This window comes from Magallana gigas, chromosome 9, assembly GCF_963853765.1.
Source record: "Magallana gigas chromosome 9, xbMagGiga1.1, whole genome shotgun sequence".
NCBI lineage: Eukaryota > Metazoa > Mollusca > Bivalvia > Ostreida > Ostreidae > Magallana > Magallana gigas.
In genome coordinates, this window is record NC_088861.1 from 31,345,301 (window position 1) to 31,354,479 (window position 9,179).

General features: G+C 32.6%; 1 non-coding gene across 1 annotated transcript; it reads left to right on the top strand.

The window, feature by feature from the left end:
- The first annotated feature begins 2,780 nt into the window (after positions 1–2,780).
- Positions 2,781–5,363, top strand: LOC105334118 (uncharacterized). Its single transcript, XR_010709861.1, has 7 exons — positions 2,781–2,894; positions 3,752–3,924; positions 4,107–4,251; positions 4,418–4,646; positions 4,723–4,913; positions 5,077–5,145; positions 5,334–5,363. It is a non-coding gene; the product is annotated as an uncharacterized protein (transcript).
- The last annotated feature ends 3,816 nt before the right edge of the window (positions 5,364–9,179 follow it).

Here is a 9,179-nt window from a genome sequence, read left to right on the forward strand (position 1 = left end):
CTGTTCAAATGTTGCAGAATTTGTTCGTATGTAAGAACTGCAGGTTTAGTTGGTGCAACAATGTTCTTTAATAGTCCTAATACTGCTAAGGTACTAATAAATCTGCTGATACCCCGTTAGCCTTGAGGTAAAGGTCAACACGTTCCGTGTAAACATCCCATGTTTCGATTGATTCGTCGAATGAGTCAATCCTACCGATTGATGACGATCTCATCTGTATGAATTGTTGTGCGTTTCCATCTCCTTCCTCACCCATTCTGTGTCAGTGTGTCTCTCATCATCCTCGTCGCCATTAATGTTGTGTTATACTCAGAACTCAGCCAACACGTGTGATCGCCATTGTAGAACTACTTTTTATTATATCAATACACAGCACAATACCGTATAACTGGATTTTTCTACGAGGTGCTTTTTTGGGAAAGTCTGCGATCAAGTCTTAATCGAAATAAATTCAATCGCAAAAAATACGTCATAAAATGTCCCCATAAAAATACCCCTTGTGAGGCCTCTTCAAAACTGTAATATGTTTTATGTATTTTAATGTGAATATTTTAATGACATGTAATATTTTTAATTGCTTTGGTGTGTTATAAAAAAAGACTTTAAATGTCAAGTATTAAAATTAAGATAAAAATAGAGTTTGGTTTCGAAGTGAAATCGCAAAAAATAAAATCGCGAAAAATAAATATACCTATTTCAGGATCAAATCGCAAAAATTTGCACACGCATTAAAAATCAGTTATACGGTATAACAGTGAACCCCATACTGTAGTTATTATAAATCAAATCCGAAATACACAACAGTTAGATAATTAGGGCCCCGCAAGGATTTGCGGGTGCCCTATAGTAATCACTCTGTCCGTCCGTCCTTCTGTCTGTCCGTTTGTCACTCTTCCGTCCACAAATTTCCTGTTTTTTCTAATAACTTTTTTTATGGTTGCCAAATCAAGTTCAAATTTGGTATGGTAGATCAGTAGGCAGAAATACATAATTTGATGCTAAGTATGTCTTCTGGTTTGGAGCTGGGGTGGTGGGGTAGATTCCCAACTATGCATAAGAATGAATGGGCAAAGAAAGATAACTGCTGAGAATGTTACCATTGTTTACATGGATGGCTGTGCAAAATTTGTCCATTGTGATTAAAAGGAAGAAAATCCTAAGTTTTATCTTTATCTGTCACATTGAGATTAATTACTGCACTGCCTGTGTCTGCAAATGAACTTTGTTTTGAAGTTAAGGTCAATTTTGAATGATGTGTAGTATTGTATACATTCTTTGAAATTGGATTTAAAATATAATATTCATATTTTATTTTGGTTAAAATACCGTACACAATGATTTATAATAATTTTATTGAATTCTAAAATCAAGATATACATTAAGATATCCTTTTTCACTATTTTATTTTTTTTATCATTTATTTTATTTTTTTCTGCCTTAATGCTGTCAATTTTAACAGGTAATCAGATAATAAACCCATTTGCCATTTATTTCTGGAAAATAAAATTTTATTGTAAATTTAGAAGAAAAGGCTGAGAGAGCAGAACAATTAATCCCCTGGAATTAATTATCTTGCCTTCTGCAGAAAAATGTGAGGCTTATCTCTATATGTCATATCGAGATTAATGAACACCTTTGTCTGCACTGATGTTTGTTTTGAAATTAAACTCTCATTCCATGAGCTGCACCCTAATATTTTTACCCCTCAGTTTAAAGGATGGTATTTGATAAAGAATAAATTTCATTCTAGTCCAAATACTTCTGTCTTTATCTGTTATGTGTATTACCGTTCACATGTGTCTGCAAGTGATGTTTGTTTGAACTTGAGGCAAAGCCTAGGTATCATTGCATTGGTATCAATTCTTTCTTTTTTTAACACATTTTATTTCATCCCATGTTAACCCCCTTTATCCCGTGGATATGACTCATTGGATATTTTTTTGATATCTCACAGTTGTGACTTTACAATGGGATTTGCGTAGGCATAATGAAGTAAAATAATGTGGAGTTTAATAAACAGTGTAAACATTGATGTGGTGTATAAAACATGGGATAAATAAAATCTCATATGATTTAATTTGTAGTATAATATGATTTTTATCCAACTTGTGTGTTTTATCCCCTCACTAAGGCTCAAGAAAAAAACACTTTAATTGTTGGATGAAAATCATATCCAACTACAAATCACGAGATCCTATATATTCCAGTTCTTTACATCTTCTGCCGGACATTTATTTTTCATCATTGTTGATATAAAGAGGATGATTTTCAAAGTTTTTTTCACTTTTATATTAATTGTCATAGCGGGGCCCTTCCTGACTGGTCAGTTTTCTAGTTCTAATTAAGCAGAGTGTAGTGAAATGTAGGCTTAAAGATTTATTATGTAAACGAAAACAGTACGGTGTGTCGATGTATCTATTTCGTAAATGTCCGATATCATATACAATGTCAACCCGTGCACGCACGGGTCAAAGTATAGTTCTTTAAAATAACAATATAAAAAAACCAAAAACTAACTGCATGGCTGGGTATTTAGATGAGCGGACAGGGGTGAAAAATCTGAACTGAAATTGGTGTTGAACTTTGATATCTCAAACACTGATATCTCGAAATTAATGCATATGTCGAAGTTTTTTGTAAGTCCCAACCACTAATATAATGGTTGAGTTTTTTACCCTCGATATCTCGAATAACTCGAAGTTTTTATAACAGTCTCATTTAATAGTAAACAATTACCGCGAGACGCATGATTTCTTTCGGTGGTTAGCTGTGCGTTTGAATCCAATCAACACGATGGCGTCCCACTACATCACTTGGACGGTTCCTCAGTTGAGAAAGGAATTAATACAAAGAGATGCATCTACGCACGGGAGAAAGACTGACCTGATTGAAAGGTACACTCTTGGGATCATTATTTCCACACAAAAATAATGTATTCATAGAAATTTCCGATTAAATTACAACACAATGTTTGTCCATTGTTTTGCACATAACAATTTCAAGTGACATACACCTTGTTACAAACGGACTCCACCTACCCCTCCGATACACACGAACATCACTCGGACCTGCCCCCTACTATATACACACTCCTAAATACTTACTGCATAGGCGTCCCTTCCCCCCATTTTTTTTGCAAAGTAATACCTAACCATTAGAAACATAGCATGATAGAGGGTTCCGCCCCCCCCCCCCCCCGCCCCCCCCCCCCCCGACTTTTTCTCGCAGGAAAGATTATTGTTCCTAAATTTACCTTGAAAGATTGAGAAGTTGGATTCAGAAGCATACTATTCAGAAGCATACTAGCCCCCTCCCCTCCCCCCCCCCCCCCCCGGATTAGGAATTTCATGACTTTGAATAAAAAATTAAGGTATAAAGTAAGTTTTTTTACTGTTTGAAGTATAGATATACTCCCCCCCCCCCCCCCCACGGATTAGGATTACCATGCATGATTTTGGGATTTATTTCTGAGGATTAGTCTAGCCCCCCACTTTCAATTTGCTTCCGACGCCAGTGTACTATGCAGTACACTGGCATATATACACTGTATTATTTTCAATTGGTTTTTTTTTTTTGGATGCCTTGTGATTTAGAAGTAATTACTCTAAGTTAATAAATGATTTAAATATTAGACATTTAAATGTTCATTCTCTCTTTTGCACTCCTTCCTTCTTTCCTTCCTAATGATGTCATTTAATCCAAGTATCTTGTTTTTGATAAGTTCTGAATCCCACCAATATTTTCCATGCAGGCTCGAGTCATATGACAGAAACAAGAACTTCTTGCCACCGCCTGTTCTTCTACCAGATCCTCTGGATGTAAACTGGCCATCAACTGGATTTCAACAATTGAAGCCAGATCACCAGGGACTTTACCAGTTGTGACAAGGGATCAAACTGAAGCCAATTTTCTTCACCGCCTTGCAGATTTCATAAATTCGAATATATAATACACAATAATATGCATAATACTTATTTTATATCATTCAGTCCATATATATTGGGTCCTCTTGACAGGTTTTAACAAATCATATTTATTTGTGTCCATTTTCTCTTACCGGCATGTTTTCAATGCATTTTTCATTATTTTGATATTCATGTTTTTGTAGGTGATAATGACTCTGCAAGAAACATAAAGGCAATAAAGAGTGGTGAATTGCTGTATGATTATAAGAGAATACTTGCATGTTCATTGCTCATCAAGAATAAGATATTCTTTACTGGAATAGTCAGTGCAGAAATGAAAAATAAGGTCAGTTGTTTGTACATACATAGTATCAGTGAGAGATTTAATCAATGCCTGTAATATTTTAATCTTGATATCAATTTTTTTTATTTCAAACAGAAAGTCCATTTTGTAAAATTGTTATTTTATTTTATGGGCAAATACCATGTATGTAATCATTATTAATATTCAGGTGACATACAACTACAAGCTTAGATTGAAAAAGCAATCTGGTGATATTTTAAGCTCACACTGTGAATGTCCAGAAGGGATGGGCCCAAACGGAACATGAAAACATTTACATGTAGCAGCAGTCATGTTGGTGTTGGAGAAGTTTATTGGGCTTGGAGAACTTACTGGTATTGATAAGAGGTGCACCGAAAGTTTGACGATGTTCAATAAACCAAACACTTCCCATAAAGGTTTACATCTATTTACAAATATTTAAGAATGTATTGTGATCCTAAAATATTTCAATATGAAAATTCAATTTTTAAGGATCATCTGTAAAGGTAGAAAATCTTTCAAGAAAACGGAAATCAGAAAACATATCAGATGCTCCCCGCCCAGAGAAGAGGAAGAATATGAAGGGTTTTGGAGATAGGGTCTTGAACATCTTAGTAAACTTTACAACAAAATCGTCAGCGAATATTGCCTATCGTTACTTATTTACAAGAGCTGATTTAAAGGTATATGAATAAAATAAAAACACTTTGTATAGAGTATTTTTTAACAGAGGAATTTTATTGCATAATAAATAAAAAGGAATTTTGTACATGTATTTCTTATTCAAAATTGTGTATCAGGAGAAAAAAGGTAGCTGTAAATCTTGATTTCATCTTTCTTTTTCAGTCTGCAGTTCATGATCATGATTACCTCTCACTACCTTTTACTGAGTATTGGGTTAATGAAGCAATTAAGGTACATGTGCTAAGCAGTTAGTTTGAAATTTCACATCTTTCACACTATGTAAACTGTTCATAAAAAAATCTTAATCGTACAACATAATGATAAACAGAGACAAATTGGTATCTTTGTGTTTTATGAAACAATTACATACTCAAAACTTACTGTGTATAAATCAAAATGTATAAAATTTTATTTTGCAGGTGAATGATTTGGAGATAAGGAAGATATAAGTTGCAACACGTGGGCAGACAGCTAACAAGAAATGGTTCGGGGAAAGGACATGACGATTAACTGATTCAAGCTTTGGACAGATAACCCACATGACGGAGAAACGAAACAAGGAAAAACTGTGTGAAACAATATTTTCATCAAAGCAGATTAAATCCGAAGCAACATTACATAGGAACAATTATGAACGGAAAGCTATAAAAAATACAAACAAAAAGTTAATGGATGTGACTTCTTTAATTACATACCTAAGCCATTTCTTGGTGCTTCACCCGATGGAGTGATTGATGATATGCATATTGTTGAAGTGAAATGCCCTTACTTGGGACGAAATGTAAATATTGAATCAAAGTGTCGTAAATATTTTAGGTATTTAGAGGAAAAAAATGCGGTAAATCAACTTTAATAGTCATCAAATTATTATGATCAAATACAAGGCCAATTACTTATTACTGGAAGGCAATTTTGTTATTTTGCAGTTTACACATTTAAATCTTTGTTTGTGAAAATAATTGAATTTGACCAGGACTATTGCAAGTATTGTTTGGTTCCTAAACTAGATCTGTTTTATAAAAAGTGGTACCGACCATTCGTTGCGTCAAAGTTGTATGCACAATTCTCAGGGAATTCTTGCATTGCAAAGTATTGATTTTATAAACTAACCATATTTTTTTTTACCAGTATGGCTTCCACAGGAAATATCTAAGAGTGAAAATATCTATTAGTAAATACGTGTAGTATGTACTTGTCTCTTCTGGTAAACAATACATTTGACATTATATTTTTATAATAATTTACATAATTTTATACATGTACATACATGTATACCAGTCTAAGTTGAAAATGCAATGATCAAGCCCTAAATTTCGTAAAGGTTATACAGAAGCACTCAGAATCCTTTTAGCAAAAAAGGAATAGAATTAAATTGAAAGTATTTTCTTTTAAATTTCAGTTACACAGAAATGAAAATTAAAATAAGTGCCATTCATTGTGTTATTGAGAATACACGTAGTAGCTTCTATATACGGGTGTAAGCAGATTTTTTTTACAAATAATATGCAACATCTATTTTTATTTGTTTTTTTTTTAATTTTGTCATGTTATACTCTAATCGATAGGATAATCTAAGCAGCCAACCAGGGAGTATTTGATGTTGTTATTGTTCTTCACTATATACATTTATTATGCCTTCTGTCAGTTTGTCACTATATATTAAATACTCATCTATTTTCGCATAGTATCAAAGGATTTATATAGCGTAAGCATACTATGCCGAAATAGAGCACGGCAAATGTTTTCAACGAAAATCTTTCAAGCTCCGACAGCGGGATTCGAACTCACGACGCTAAAATCATATCAGCTTGAAGCCCAACGCGTTACCGCTACGCTTAATTAGCCGTTATAAACATTAACGGTATATATATATATATATATATATATATATATATATATATATATATATATATATATATATATATATATATATATATATATATATATATATAACACGTAGATATGTACGACTGACTTCAAGCAATTAAAATTATTCATTTTTCCAAAATCACTTCATTATTGACGGTAATTTTTAAGTTAAAGTTTCTTAAAAACTTTTGAACAAATTGATTGAACATTTTACAAAGAAATTCTACATGAGAATCACAAAAACGCTTTTTTAAATGACGCTTGATAAAGAATGTACAAGAAAAAAAATTCAATGAGATTTCGTCTGCTAAACATTTCTCGGTAAGGTAAAATGTCTCTCATTTCTTGAAAAGAACATAAACCTATGTTGACTTTTTATTGTACAACAACTTGGTGATTAAATAAACAATCAAATCAATTGATTAATTTGAAGAAAAAAACAAACGCTTGCTTTTCCAGTGATTATTTTTAAGGACTTGTCAACACTCGAACGTCACAGCTACTTATAGATATTCAACATTCGGCATAATAATAACAATAGTGTTGTGCTGTGCATATATACTATGCCTAAATAGTAGTCAGGGTTTGATACATAGTGCACTCGCCTCCGGCTAGTGCACTATGTATCAAACCCTGACTACTATTTAGGCATAGTACATGCACAACACAACACTTTAATATAAGTATAGTATATTTCGTTCATATAGGTGCGATATAACTTCTTTATGGCTTTGAAAAAATGCAATTTCTGTTTTATCACAAGCAATTAGTTATGTTATATGCCCATAAATATTACCTAACATTACTCAAAAGCAATAGTTATTTGTAATCATAATGCCATAATTGTGACAAATGGACGATTTAAAGATTGTTTTCCAAACAAAAGTGCATTTTAGAGTTTATTATTCATGCTTAAATTTTTCTCTTTTCATTTTGATACATTAAAGGGACTTGGACACAATTTGACTTAAAATTTTCAAAGAACTATATATGATAAGAGATAAAGTTGGCCCCCATAATTCGCCATTTTTTAAGTGTTTCGGGTACAATAAAATGTTAACTAATTTTTTAGAAGAGTTGATATTGAATATATTTTTTATCTATTTATTTGATTTATTTGCACTCACTGGTAGTATATGGCGTCAGAAGTGACGCCATGTCTATATTTCAATCAAAATCAGCCAAAAATTGACATTTTTCTTATCTATTTACGAATGGGAAATATAGAGCGCATGCTTGAACAAGGAAACTTTTTGGTCACTGTTTCCCTTGCTTCTAAGCATAAATACTAGTCATACAACTACTACACTTTGAATGAAATTTTAATGAAATAATATATACTATAAACAGAGTTATTTTCGCTTCGTGTTATTTTCACCCTGTTTCACTTGCATACGGCTTAACCCCGTCTTGAATTCGCTAAGATACAGATGTGTTAACAGGAATATTATTTACGACATAGAATACGCCCAGTTTTAAATTCGTCCGCTAACAACGAGGGCGAATGGGGCGAATATAAAACGGGGGCGAATAGTTCCGTGTATATATACAGTATTAAATGAAATGGCAATGCCAAGTTGTGCTGACTACCTTACATTAAATAGAATGCATGGAAGATCTACTCTCGATTTTAGTTAGTTTTTTATTTGTTTTTTATGATTTACTAATAGTTTGGCAAGCCCAAACTCTTGATTGTAGGCAAAAACTAAGTCTGGTTCTTTAAGACGAGCCTTTAAAAATTAATTTGCCTATCACATTTTATGATATTATGCCTATCGTTTTAAGAACAGGACAGCAAGGAAGACGTCGAAGTTGAGTGGGTACTACTGCAAACACTATAACTAATAATTGAAAACGACACTCAAAACACTGTTGCTCTTTTGGCAAGGTGGTTCAGAAGCAAAATCGGAACACGTCAATTTCGCCTATTTACCTGTATTTTGCACAATTAAATCGTACATATAGGGTATTACATTACGCAAACTATTATGTTTATAATTTCATGTAGATTATGCATTATATTAAATTCTTTCATACCTAATTAAAACTTATGATAAAACTTTATATTCGTTTTGAAGTCTATACATTTTACTTAGTTTGTGGATCCTATTTTATCGTTTTCTGGTAAAAAAAAAAAATAAAAAATTGGGTATTGTACATATCGCTTTTTTAATATCCAACACACAAGCATTGCAACACAAACAAAATCATTATTTTTTAAAGAACGCAATTTTTTTTCTATACATAAACGTTTTCTTATTTCTAATCGTAAAATGTAAAACTTACTTAATTTTGCTTGCTAAATGGTGTAGAATCGGTCTTTTGCTTTTTTTATCATTATCGTTCGTGTATCGTGAAAATTCAGTAAGTTGGTGATCGTCCGTGTTTCCTGCGTA